The 15,091-nt window shown below is 34.0% G+C and overlaps 1 protein-coding gene and 1 pseudogene across 9 annotated transcripts in view; one reads left to right on the top strand and one right to left on the bottom strand.

The window, feature by feature from the left end:
• NAALADL2 (N-acetylated alpha-linked acidic dipeptidase like 2) overlaps nucleotides 1-15,091 on the top strand; it is a 1,340,454-nt gene that overhangs the window by 252,703 nt on the left and 1,072,660 nt on the right. The gene's annotated exons all lie outside the window — the stretch shown is intronic.
• Nucleotides 5,284-6,005, bottom strand: LOC101098887 (annotated as a pseudogene).

Genomic DNA, 15,091 nt, shown 5'->3' with positions numbered 1-15,091 from the left:
AAGGTTCCTTGCTTGGCAACATAGGCTTTGCTGCAGTAATTGTGTGCTTGCAGCAAATACTTGATGGTGGAGAAGACAAGTGCAAAAAGCAATTTTTGCAACAGCCAACCAGAACAGCCTGTTCTGTTCCCAATAAATTAATGGATTTAACCTTGCAGCTGTAGCAGTGTTATTATGCAAATATACTCTGAGTATTATGAAAGCCAACTGATTCTCTATAGAGAAAGTTGTTTCTTTCTTCCTCAGAATTCTGAGTGACTAGATAATTGACACATTGTGTAACCATGTTAAGTGAAGAAAAAAATATTTTCAGTAAATCTACTGAGTTTTATTTTATGTTCCAATGTTTTCAGCAATTTACTGAGGCTTTTACTTAGAACAGTATTATTTAGCCCAGTAAATTCAAGTGTCCACAGACAACCTCCTAGAAAAGGGAAGGAAGGAAAAATATTATGTGGCTCTTTGTGTTATGTTTTTAATCCAGGCAGAAATTAAAATTTCCTTTAGTGTTATTCAAGTGTAATGGTCTGATTGTACTGAATATCTTCGAAGCAATATATTTGCATTCTGATCCATGATAGACTAGAGAACGGTGCACTAATTATTTGATCAAGTTGATAGCCACTTTGGTTTTTAAAGCTGATCTTAGATTTATACCACATATAAAACACTTACAGTTGAAAGTTCACACTTGGTAATTGACCAAATGTGAAGATCACTCAAAGGACTCTTCACTAGATTGAAGTTCCATGGCTAATGCAATCTTTGATTTAAAAATATTTAAAAAGAGAAAGTATAATAGTGAGAGCATTGGTGGCTTCATTGTGGTAAGGCACTACAGCTGATGGGGAAAATGATGATCTTGGGAATCCGTTTAACCATTTTATATGAATAATATACAATATATTATATTTTGGTTTGTTATAGCTGATACTCACCTTAGGTGAGTTTTATACTATTAGATCATATAAAATACATTTAAAAATTACTTGAAAATGTTATGAAACCATTCTGTACATATTCAGATATTAGGTATTATAATAACTGCAGCTATATAGTTTTAAAGAACACCGCTTTGGAATCTGAAGTCCTAGATTTTTGTGCTTTGAGTTCTTTAACCTCTTAAAACAGCTTCATCTAAAAATAATAATGCCTTAGAATAGATTTAACTAAGAATAGATTTCAGTATACTTAGAGGAGTCTTATAAACCTTAAGTCACAAGGTAAATATATTTATTCTTTAAAGTGATTAGTCTATGCTTATTGTCTTTATATTTCAGTAAAACATTATAAACCACCATTTCACTTCAAGTTAATAATTCTTGCTTTTGCATTCCAAACAAAATGTTTTGAAGTTAGTATCTGTTTAAAAAGTTTTATCAAGTAAGTCATTAATAAGTATAAAAACTAACAATGATTCACATATGGTAACTATAACATTGCCATAACTTTTCAAAAACTCTTTGTCATGCACACCCTTTGTACTACTTACCATCCATCCATTCTTTCCTGTATTTTTATAATATCCTGAGTCTTTTTGTATCCAATACTCAGCTTGTATTTATATAAATTCTTCTCCTTATCATATCTCTGTTTTCCCCTAGTCTCATGGTGACTCAATCCTGAATTTGGGTTTTTTTTTTTTTTACATTGCTTTTAATTTTTACAGTTTGACACATATGTTTATGTCCTTAAACAATATATAGTTTTCATGATTTTGGACTTCAAGATCATGTTGAATTTCCTCTCTTGGGATTTTTTTTTCCATTTAACATCATTTTGTCATTCGTATTATAATATTAATGTAATTATACATTACATACATATGTTGTGCATATTAATTATGTAATCAACTAATGTTCACCTCTGTATTATATTTCATCATGTGATTATGCCATTGTAAGCTTCCTTTTTCTCCTGTCAATGACATTTGGTTTCTTTCGTTTCTTTTCTTTTGTATTTCTAATATAGGCAGTGCTTCTATACAGCTGGTTCTCATTATTCATAGTAGTTATGTTTTATAAAGTTGATTAGAACACAGAATTAGCCAATACTACATCATTGACCCCAGAGGAAATACAGGGATAAGTTCCTGGGAGCCTCTGGTCACAACATTTTCCTCAATCAATACATAAACTTGTTTTATGTGTGTTTCTATTTAAAGACACCTTATGTAATATATATTGTTGATTCATTGACATTGAACTCATGGTCAGCAACACTATAACTCATGACTGAATGAACCTTATCCAACACATGGATTTTCTCCCTGAGACACAACACAGCTTCTTGCATTTAGTAACATGAGACAGCACTTCAGTAGTACACTGGGGGCCATCAGAGACAGCAAAATCATACACGAAGAGCACAAAATGCAAGAAAAAAAAATGTGCCACTCAATAGACTACAGGAAAGACACTTGTTTATAGTATGAGAGGGTCTCTTTGTTTAACCTCAGGTGGGAATGTATACCTAAGATGATGTAAATTTTTCACTACTCTGTGCATTTATACATCTTCCAATGGAAACAGAAGCATATTAAGTTACAAATAAATTTTAGAGAATAGGTGAATCCACAAATAAAGAATTCACGAAGAGAATAGACAGTATGTATATATTTTACTGAAGTGCTTATCAAACACCAACATAATAAAATTCAGATTTCTGGTGCAACCCACCTCCCCCCCCCCCCCCCCCCCCCCCGAGATTTTGATTTAGTAGGTCTGGTGTATGTAGGGCCTGAGAATTTGCATTTCTAACTAGGTTTTGGGTGATGCTGATAATGCTAATTCATGGAATTCACTTTGCAAAGCTCTTCCTTATTAGATCGATATAACAATTCTCTAAGGCATATACCTTCCTGGAGTTGCCAGCTCAAAAATCTAAGCACTTTGTATTTACCTTCAACTTTAGTTGCAGGATGACATTTTTTTTCCAGATTGGTTGTACAAATTTACCTTGTATATCAGTAGTATTGTGGTTATTCCTTGTTATTACCAGTATTGGATATTATCAGACTTTTTATATTTTGCCAGTCATTTGATTTTATTTGTATTTCTATAATCACTGATAAAGTTGAGCATCTTTTATGTTTATTTGCCTTAATACATATTGTACAAACTACCTGTACAATTCTTCTACACATTTGCCGGTGGGTTGTTGGTGGGCTGACTCATGTGAGTGCATGCATGTTTGGAATAATTCTATCTTGTTGGTGGATTTCACTTTTTGTATACATTAACATTCAGAAAACTTAATTTTATCAGATATCCTTTAATTTCACAGACAATATGATACGTATTGTATAAGAAGTGCACAATAGTTTTGTAGTATAATTTCATTAGTTTTACAGTACAATTTCAGTGTATACAAACTGGAATACAGAGAGTAAACACTGGTGTATGGATGGCATTATTGAGCTTTGGATAAACTGCATACAAAACTTGCAATTCAAGTATTAGCCAATCTGGAAACTACTTCTCATAATATAAAGATGATACTTTGCAATGCAAAATATTTTTTTTACTAAACTATATAAACATTTAAAATAATCATTAAGAACTCACCTTTAGAATTTATAAAGATTAGCTATAAAAATATATTGGCAGTCACTTTTCTTATAAATGTACCATTGATTGGGGCGCCTGGGTGGCTCAGTCGGTTAAGCATTCAACTTTGGCTCAGGTCATGATCTCCTGGTTTGTGGGTTCGAGCCCCACATTGGGCTCTGTGCTGACAGCTCAGACCCTGGAGCCTGCTTCGCATTCTGTGTCTCCCACTCTCTCGGTGCTTCCCCTGCTCATGCTCTGTCTCTATCTCAAAAATAAATAAACATTAAATTAAAAAAAATAACCATACTATTTTAGAATCTGATAAACCTTACATTAAATTGATTATAAAATCCTCTTGGAAAACTTTGGTATGCATCCTCAGAAGGTTTTTTAAAAATGCTCTAGGGGTGCCTGGGTGGCTCAGTCGGTTGAGCGTCCGACTTTGGCTCAGGTCATGATCTCGCGGTCCGTGAGTTTGAGCCCTGTGTGGGGCTCTGTGCTGACAGCTCAGAGCCTGGAGCCTGCTTCAGATTCTCTCTCCTTCTCTCTGCCCCTCCCACACTCACGCTCTGTTTCTCCTTTCCTATCAAAAATAAATAAACTTAAAAAAAATTTTTTTTTAATGCTCTAATATCAGGGCACCTGGGTGGCTCAGTCAGTTAAGCATCGGACTTCAGTTCAAGTAATGATCTCACAGTTTGTGAGTTTGAACCCCTGTCACGCTCTGTGTTGACAGCTCAGAGCCTGGAGCCTTCTTCAGATTCTGTATCTCCCTCTCTCTCTGTTCCTCCCTACTTGCACTCTGTCTCTCTGTCTCTCTCTCAAAAATAAATAAACATTTAAAAAATTAAAAAAATACTCTAATATCATTTCAAGAGCCTGTAAACATTCCATTCTATTAAAGCACAACCGAATAGGTAATGTATATTCAACTGCATACAGAATATAGAATCAAAAAACAATTTATTATATATTTGTAGAAAATCTCAATGACCAGAGTAACCAAAAAAACAAACCACTTAAAAGTATCAAACTTTTAAATAGAAAAGTATCAAACATTTAAACAGAAGTTCTCTTTCCATTCTGATAAAAAAAAATGTTACAAAATCACTCTACTCCATTCATATATCTTAGATGCCTTTGAGGACAAAACCTCAAAAATAGTTAAACACAAGTCTCAAAACCCGTCTCAAGTCCAAGAAACAAACTTAAAAAAACATTTCAACGATCTGACAATAGAACAAGTATAATCAGAACACATAATTTATATATTTACTTATATATTAGCTTTTCTATTTGTAATTTAGAATTATTGGCAGAAATAAAACATATAAACACACACAATTGAAAAATGTAAACTTTAGGAAATGGTAAGAAATGCAAACCTATAAGGTAAACTGATTTATTTTAAAAATCCATTTACCAAATTTCATCTTCTCTGTCATTTTTGGATTATTGTCATTTAGGAAATTCAAACTGGTGAAAGCTCACTTCCCGCTTCTTGAGTGGGTTTCATTTTTCCAGAGCTTCCAGCTGTGTCAGTGGCTTCCTTGAGCTCATTTTCCATTTTATCTTCTATCACCAGATCTCTTGCATAAGGTATTTATCTTTGAATTGCAAAACCCTAAATAAAATGCTTCATTTTTGGCCTTTGAATTTATAAACCTCCTCTAAAAAGAAAAGAAATCCCATATAAATTTTAGGAAGTCTGAAAAAATATTTTCTTTCTTAATCAAATACCTTTATGGGAATAAAGATCCTTCAAAGTTTTTAACTCTTCTATTAGAGTTTTATTTTGATTTTCTAAGACTGCAACCTAATTTTCCAGGCATTTCACATATTCTTTCTTCTTTCTGAGACATTCTTGCGCAGCTTCTCTGTTTTTCATTGACCTATTTCTCTTTTCAGTTGGGGGTCATCTGTCTTAGTTGTCTGAGATATAAGTGTCACAGGAAATATCATTATCACAGGTTGTGGCAGCGAAATAGCTGAAGGGGTGGTACAGATCTGATATGTGTGCATATCTCCTGATGCAGTTTGTACAACCACCTGGTTGCTAGGCACAAGTATTTGCTGTCCATCGGAGGTCTGTGCATGCTGGAGAATTGTTGTCCCTTGCTGAGTACTGACTGAATTTGTCATGGTTAATGTCTGAAGCCCCTATACTCCATCTGTGCCTGAACTGGCCAGTTGTAAGTCTCCCTTTGGGGCAATGGCAATGTACTGTCCATTGCTAGTTTGATAGATGGGAGTTGGGACAGACATAGAAGTGACAGCAGAAACTCCAGGGTTTTCTCTGTCTTCTGTTCTGCCCCATGTATCTTCAGAAGATAAACCTTTCAAAATTTTTCTTCTAGATGCACTCCATGCTAGGATCCCGCAGGCTTTCTGTGAAGAGCCTATACCGTCTGATGAGTCCTGAGACTCCTCACTTTCTGATAAAGATGATACCATTGCACCTGTGGTGGGTGAACTGTCATTCATAATAATGAAAAAAATATATAAAACACTTAAAACACTTAAAAATAAATTTCACAAAAATGTCCCAGAATCCCAAACTTCACTTTATGGCATTATTAAAGGATAGAAACTAATGTGAATAATTGTAGAAAATAATGTGAATAATGTGAATAATGTGAATATATTAATGAAGATATTCTGTGATCCTAAATGGAATGACTTAACACTTAGAATCCATCCCAAATTACAGTGGTGAGACATGATCCCATTTTTCGGAGCTTAAGGCATGGGAGGAAACAATGGACTGTTCACATTGGTTACTTGAAGGTGGTTGATTAGAAGGGATAGGGAAGTGCTACTTAATGTTTTACACAACTCTGTGTTGCATTGGTTCAATTAACTTTTCACTTTTGTTAGAGTAGCAATTTTTGTGTGGGCTTTGGATGTGCAGACTCTATCTTCTCCATGTTTACTCTTTATTTAATAGCAACATTTTCTTGGGAAAGTCATTTTACCTATCTGTGCCTCAATTTCTGCCTCTTTAAAGTGAGGTTAATAATGGTTATTACCAGGGGTGCCTGGCTGGCTCAGTTGGTTAAACATCCCACTCTTGGTTTTGGCTCAGGTCATAATCTCAAGGTTTGGTGAGTTTGAGCCTCACTTTAGGCTCCGTACTCCCACTGCTTGGGATTTTCTGTCTCCCTCTCTCTCTGCCTCTCCTCCATTCGTGCTGTCTCTCTCTCAAAATAAATAAATAAATAAATACAATAAATACAATAAATACAATAAGTAAATAAACTTAAAAAAATCAGTCTGTAGGGTGCCTGGATGGCTAAGTCAGTTAAGCATCTGACTCTGACTCAGGTCATCAGCATTGGTTGAGCTCGAGCCCCACTTCAGGTGAGCATGAGCCCCACTTTGGGGTGAGCCACGCTTCTCTCTCTCTCCCTCTCTCTCTACTTGCTTACTTACACCTTCTCTCTTTCTCAAAAAAAAAAAATAAAGGTTTAGCAGAGTGTACACTCTTAGCAAGTGGAAGCTATTCTGTCTCTGATATAAGGGGCCTTATTCTGATAGTGCTTCTCCTCCGATCTGTTCATGTGTAATAATAGCTCCCTGCTCCGACCCCAGACAGCTATGGTGTAGAGGAAAGGACATCAGGTCTAAATACATGGAGCACTGAACTTAGTAAGTTTGAATACTATAGGATTGGTACAATACTGCATAAATAATGCTTTACATTTTTTTCATAAATTTTTATTATAGGCAGCCTGACAAATTTACATCTGTTGGTAGCTTATAAAATTGCTAAACCAGTCAAGCTGTTAGAATTGAAATTTTGCTATCTCTTGACTTATATGGGTACCTGTTTTGTTAACTTATATAAAACATATGGACACTGGATTATTTGACTTTGTAATATTGATAATGTGTTTTTACTCATTTTTTAAAACATCTCATTCTTTTCTTTTCTTTTTTTCTTAAGTGAGTTCTACACCCATTGTGGGGCTTGAACTCACAACCCTGAGAGCAAGAATCCCCTTACAGGTTAGGCTTAGTCAGCCAGGTGCCTCCAATATATCTCATTCTAGAAGCACATTAAAAATATAGAGTAACCAGATATTTTCTACTGAAGGATATTTTTAAAACTTAGTTAATGATTAAAAACCACTTCATGCCAATTTCTTTTACAGTTTTCAAAGTGTTATGAAACTTGTTTTTGTTCCCAGTAGATTTAAATATACTTTGATTACATCATCTGCAATGTATATTTAGCCTTAAAGTTAATTTCCCATTTAAAAGCACCTCAATTTGAAAGAAAATATGTTTCCTTTTTTAATTCAAGCTCCCAAATGCTTGATAAAATCATGGCTTTTGAGTCTTCATTGGTAACTACCACTTGTGAGGATCTTTTGCCCTGTGCTTTGTGTGAATCTCCAGGCATGTTCCAGTGTCTCTTATCACAGTGACACTCCCATTAAGAAGGGTACTATGTTAAGTGTATTTTTCTTGATTTTGTTTGCTTTGACAGTTGTCAGAAGACAAATATTTCAGAATATTTTTCCCAAAGTGTTATAGTTTTACAGTTTACCTGACACTAGGAAGAAATGTGTCATTATTATAGCTCATTTTCCTTATTTTATTTTAAATTTTGAAGTCTCAACTGACAGTGTCTGCTTTTGGATATTTTGAGCCATGTTCAAAATTGCTGTCCTAAAGACTTAAAATACACACAATGATGTGTTACTTAGAAAATAATGGGGTGCCTGGGTGGCTTAGTCAGTTGAGCATCTGATTTGATTTTGGTTCAGGTCATCATCTTATAGTCATGAGATTGAGCCCGGATAGATGCTTAGCATGGAGCCTGCTTAATTTTCTCTGTCTTCCCTGCTTCCTCTACTGCCCCCCATCCCCTCCTACACTCTGTCTGTCTCTAAAAAAATAAAGAAAGTAATATAATAACATGAATTTTGGTCATGAGATTTAAAAACAAAGGATGTGATAAGCAGTACAAGTAAATTAGTCATTCACTGAAAAACTATTTTTAAAATGCAAAGACTTGGTGCCGTAATTACACTAGTGATGAAAAATAAACATAAGGCCCATAAGCCTACCTTTGTATAGCTTACATTCTAATGGGAATTCTAATATTGATCAGGTAAAATCACACATATACACAGGAAGGGATAAGACTCCTCTAATAACCCAAAAGGTGGGTAGGCTTAACTGAGAAGAGGAAAGTGTGTTCCAGGCAAAAGGGAATGGAATAAGTAGGAGGGACTGGGGGAGTGCTGAGAGAATTGGCTTTTGAGACACAGGCTGAATGATCTTGCAGAAAATGAAAACAGAATCAAGCAGAACCTTTGGGACAAAGGACTTGATGATTGTTAGATTAGATTCCTTCTTGTCAGTAGCTATCTACAACAGTTAATCATTATCAAGGGTTTCTGTGTATAACACATACAAACATCCACATCTTCCTGTGTATAAGACATTTAAAATAAACATTTAAAATTATGCTGATGATTGGGGCACCTGAGTAGCTCAGTCCATTAAGCATCCAATTCTTGATTTTGGCTCAGCTCATGATCTCATGGTTCATAAGATTGAGACCCGCCCTATGTCAGGCTCTGCTCTGACAACATGGAGCCTGTTTGGGCTTCTCTGTCTCCCTCTCCCTCTGCCCTCTCCTGCTCCCACTTTCTCTCTCTCAAAATAATTAAATAAACTTAAATAAATAAATAAAATTATGCTGATGATTCAGAAGGGCATAATTACTTTATGAGCTGTAAATTTAGACATCCTTGAATTCATTCCTTTTTTCCCGAGAGAAACCTAAAAAAGTTTTAGCTGACTAGTTCAAGAGGAACCTGTTTTTATATTAAAATTTTAACTGTCTATCCATAGTATCAACAATATCATTATACTTTGGTTATCATAGAACATTAAATTAACCTCCCTTATTTTTAAATTAATGACTAATTTAAAATTTAAATATTGCCTATAATTTTCATGGCTCGTAAAGAAATACTTGATATCTAACCAACTTGCATTTGAATAGGCTCTTCTGTTACTGAATACTAGAATTCCATGCATGGTAGGAGCAGGACTTATCAGGCATTGGGGCTTGCTTCTGGTAGAGATACATAAAAATATTTTTATACATCATGCATTATTCCTCAGTTCCTTCTAAAAATGGCTCATCTGTTGTTTTTATTATTAGATGTAGGATGTTTCAGTTATAAAATTGAAGACAATTATTATGTTCATAATTGAGTCTCTTGTGTGAGGGTATATACCATTTAAATATCTTGGCGTCAGCTTATTGATTTTGTTCAGGGTCAAAATTAGAAGCACCATCAATAATCTCAATACAGCATAATGTGCACGGTACAAAGTTTAAATATTTAGTCACTGAGTTGACTCTTACAATGTCAAGGGGAAAACACAGTTAATAGGATAATAAGTACCTAAAGTGATACTAAAGAAGAACTAAGTGTGTCTAAGTCAGATTATTTGTTTCTCATATGATGAGCAGACATGAGAAATCATTTTTTTATCTTAAAATTTATATTTTATCATTGTTAAAAACAAATACAAAGCAAATACTAAATTTTGAGCACTTCATATATCTTACTAGTTATGGCATGTCTACTTGGTGTTAGATTCAGAGAGAAGCCCACATGTCCACTAAATAAAAAATTCAAGAGAAATGGAAATTCAACCAGAGGTGAGAGTACTAAAATTGCACCTATTATAACCACCTTATTTTGTCTAGTGTTAGTGTGCTTTATTTCAAAATTGTACATAAGAAAAATAGGGTAAATTAAGGAAAATAACTAAATTGTAAAAGTACCAAATATTATACAAACTTGATTTCCCAAATGCAGTTATTATACATACATACATACATACATACATACATACATACATACATACTTACTTATGTAGAGAGAGAGAGCAAGAGTGAGAGCATCCACAAGGGAGCTTGCTTCTGGTAGAGATACATATAGATGTATGTGTGCATGTAATTAAATGTATTTCTAGCATTTTTCAGTCATTTAGTGTTTATTGAACTTTACCCTGGTAATATAAAAGAGAAGAATTAGAAGAATATAAGTAACTTTTATAAAAGAAAATGTTAGTTCAATGTGACAATTTTAGTTTTGTCCTAATACGAGAGACTAATATTCATCATACCATGCTTACAATTTAAAGTGAAAATGAGCATCTTTTTTTTTTCCAAAAGCTATAAAGTGTTCAACAGCTTGGGCTGTTTAAAATAGCTTAGGTTTTTAGGATTATATTAGGGAGAGTTTTTAAAGAAACATTTGTATTTCAATTTTTAATTTAATGATTAGGTTTCAATGCTTTACATTTAGGGGATATATAGGCTTCAGTTTTCTCTCATGTGCAGGTACTTATTAAAAGAGGTTTGTTGTTTCATCCAGTTAATTTGCATGTTAAAATCACACACTCTTCTTATACATAAACTTCTTTTGTATATACTAGATTTACATTTTTCTAAGATCCTGAAATTAATAATAGGATTGTTATAGAACCTTTGTATGTCATATGTTTAGAATTTGGAGATTCAGATGGAGTAACTAATAAATAATTAACCTTTACTTGATCAATAGAAATTATAGATTTCTGAATGAGAAATTGTTCCTTATATGATTTTATTTACCATTTTATAGAAAATCAAGGAAATGAATTATCTGTTTAAATAATTTAATGGAATCACATCTTAATATTTACCAGTCATTTTTGGATGCACAATGCCTTAAAGTTCTGCCATAAAGTTAGTCATAATGAATGCAATTGAATTTCTCTAAAATACTTAGACTTTACAGCTATTCTCAATATCCTCACCTAGATTAGTTTTTTCTATAATTTTTAAAATGTAACTAACCATACGTAGTGTTTCACTTATCTACTTTTCTAAGACTAATATGGCAACTTATTGAAGAGACTATCTTTCATGAATGTGTTCCATAATTTGTAGATGGTACCTATGCATATGGCAGTTATATGTTTATTAAATATGTGGTTCTTTTAAAACTTAAAACCCATTCCTATGGGGTGCCTGGGTGGCTCAGTCGGCTAAGCGGCCGACTTCGGCTCAGGTCATGATCTTGCAGTCCATGAGTTTGAGCCCCGCATCGGGCTCTGTGCTGATGGCTCAGAGCCTGGAGCCTGTTTCAGATTCTGTGTCTCCCTCTCTCTCTGCACCTCACCCGTTCATGCTCTGTCTCTCTCTGTCTCAAAAATAAATAAACGTTAAAAAAATTAAAACTTAAAACCCATTCCTGTTCAAAATTCTTAGAAGAGTATGGAAGTTTATTTCCTTATCTTTGTAAGGAACCTGAGTCAAACCAAGAAGCTGTATCATTAACAGTGAGATATTAGGTGAACTCCCATTAAAGTTATAGAAAAAGGAGACAAGGGTTTTCTCATCACCTGACCACTATGATAAAGTGAATCTTAGGGGGAAAAAAGTATTTTGCGTCTGGATTGTTACTCTTAGTTAAAAATATATTTTCTAAAAAATAATAAAATAAAATAATAAAATAAAATGTTTTCTTACTCTGTAAATGGTTAATAGAGATAATATTTTATGGGGCAAAAAATTTTGGAGTTTAGATCCAGCACTAACTGACTGCTTACTTACACTTGTTCAAAACAACATGTTATCTTCAGACTCTCTGTAAACTGGTTATGTCAAAACTGACAAAAATCTGTCATGGAGTTGTTACAAGAACACCCTGAGGATAATAGATATGAAAAACTTTATGAGTGGTAGGACAGTACTAGATTTGGTATGATAATTAATAGTGAAAACAATAAGCACAATATTTAATTCATTTTTATGAACCTGTTTTATTCCCCCTTCATGAACTGTACATTCCACTTGTCAATATTATTTAGTATTCTCTCTAAACGTGCTGCATTTTCTACCTATATTGCACTGACATTTTTGTTAGTCTTTTCCCTATACTTGGACTGCCCTTTGTCTATAATATCTGTTCATTAAAGGAGTCCTCAGCTTTCAAGATCCACAAGAATACCAATTGTTCCATGAACTAGTCTTGAAATTCACTACTATTACCTCCTTTACTACTTGGAGAAATGGAGAAATGGAGAAACCTTTTTTACCTGTCATGAAGATTCTCCCATTCTTATCAATTCAGCCTCTGATTCTCTTGCCTCACCAGAGTTGTCAGGTAGCTTGTTAGACATGCAGAATCCCAGGCCATACCCCAGACTAAGATTCCTGGGAGATTCTTATGCATATTACAGATTGAGAAACACTGCCTTAATTAATTATAAACTCCTTGGGAGGGAGGACATGATGAAGGGAGAGCTTCTCTGTCTTGTCGTAGTATGCTCTATAAGGCTATCTGTTATCCAGTGATTTGGAGATAATAGGTGTTCAGTAAATGAGTGTTGAGTTGAATTTTATTTGTAATATTTTGAAGTCAGAAAATCCAGTGTCAGAAAACTCATTTTTTTGGAAAAGGATGTTCTAAAGTCAGAACAAGAAGAAAGCTATTCATTATTGATGCTACTCACATCAACTAATCAATATTTCTTGGTCATCAACTACTGTACTTTTTCATGCATAAGATATTAGTATGGATCCTTGATCTTATAAAAAAATCTTCAGTCTGACCTTCACCTTCAAAGAATTCATTTAGGTAGCTGAATCAAAATGTGGTTTCTTTGTCATCTCTGTAAATATTTAATATATGCTATTGGAAGTCATGACAGAACTTTAAGGCATTGTGCATCCAAAAATGACTGGTAAATATTGAGATGTGATTCCATTAAATTATTTAAACAGATAATTCATTTCCTTGATTTTCTATAAAATGGTGAATAAAATCACATAAGGAACAATTTCTTATTTATAATTAAAGGAAGGTGATTTTATACTGTAAGAAACTTTATTTTCCAGTGTGTGATTTTAAATTGTGATTTTTCCCTTACATACCTTAATTTCTAAGATTTTTCTCTATAGAATTCCATCAAAAATTTAAAAAGGTTTTGAGTGCCATTAAATCACATTCACCTGCCTGTATACACTAATTGCTGTGAATTAAATTAAGCACATCCCTAATTGCAGGTGGTTTCTTTCCGTTGCATAGAAAGTTGCAAGTCTGCCTCTCTCTGCTATCAGCTGATATGTGCTTAGGGAACAGAAACTAATTTTAACATTAGCCCAAGCAAAATGTAATTAGGACAGCTAATCTGCTGAAAAATACCCCCAGTAAAAATCTTTTTTATGTAATGCCATTTTAATGGAAATGACATTTTTATGAAATGCAAGTGACAAAGACTTGAATGATGCCTGTGAGCCTTTTATTTAATTTTATGTGTTGTGTAATTTGTTAATAAAGGGAGACCAGAAGCACTCTCAACATTCTGGATATGGAAAAGATTTTAAAGTAGAATTCTTAATGTGAATGTTCAATTTTACTTAAAATAACATTTTAAAATAACAAACTTGCATCTTAATAGATACTGTAAAAAGGTAGTGTGTGTGCGTATGTGTGTGCATGCACGTGTACACAATGACAGCCATAAGTAGAAAGTCTTTGGTAATTATGTCATACTTCTCATCACTGAGCCTCTCCATTAATGTAGATGATTGAAACTGACTTTGCTTGTGTGACTTCCCCTTCATTTTTTTTTTTATTTATTTTTGGGACAGAGAGAGACAGAGCATGAACGGGGGAGGGGCAGAGAGAGAGGGAGACACAGAATCGGAAACAGGCTCCAGGCTCCGAGCCATCAGCCCAGAGCCTGATGCGGGGCTCGAACTCACGGACCGCAAGATCGTGACCTGGCTGAAGTTGGATGCTTAACCGACTGCGCCACCCAGGCGCCCTCCATTCATTTTTTTAAACAGATATTCTGAATTTAAGATTTTGGTATTAAAGGAAATCTAAAGGGATTAATAATTCTCTTAAAAATAACTATGATTACTACCAGAATTTGTAAGTTCTTCATTTATGTTTGGAACTGTATTAAGTGTTTTAGGTTTTGGTTGTTTGATTCTTTAACAGCCATGTGAGAATTATATTCATTTCATAGATTGTGAGATTAAGTTCAGGGATATTAAGACACAACTAGTAAATGGATCAGTTGGGATTTGATTCTCTATTAACCTCAAGCCAATTTTAGTATTCTTAACCAATAGGCTCTAGTGCCTCAATAAAAATACTTGTTTCTTAATGTTACACTACAAACCGTAATGACAGAGTAACATGTACATATGTCACCATTTTTCTCTTGAATTGTTTCTGAAATGAGGTTTAGCCTTTAATTTTGGTGTCACTACAATGTGACATGTGATATAGTTACATATACGTCCTTCAAAATCCAAAATTATTAAATGTTCAAAACCTGTGAAATATATGAAACACAGCTGTGTTTTTCACCTACAGACTTGTGTTTATGTGAGACCTAGTCATTGTCTAACTAAATGGTCCTTAAAGGCAGTGCTAATAACTTACCAGTTCTTTGCCAAAACGTAGGTTCTTTTTGAAATGATTCTCCTTTCTAAATTTAAG

This window comes from Felis catus, chromosome C2 (genome assembly GCF_018350175.1).
Source record: "Felis catus isolate Fca126 chromosome C2, F.catus_Fca126_mat1.0, whole genome shotgun sequence".
NCBI classification, from domain to species: Eukaryota; Metazoa; Chordata; class Mammalia; order Carnivora; family Felidae; genus Felis; species Felis catus.
Note: the sequence above shows the minus strand (reverse complement) of the source record. Positions and strands in the feature narration are given on the sequence as shown.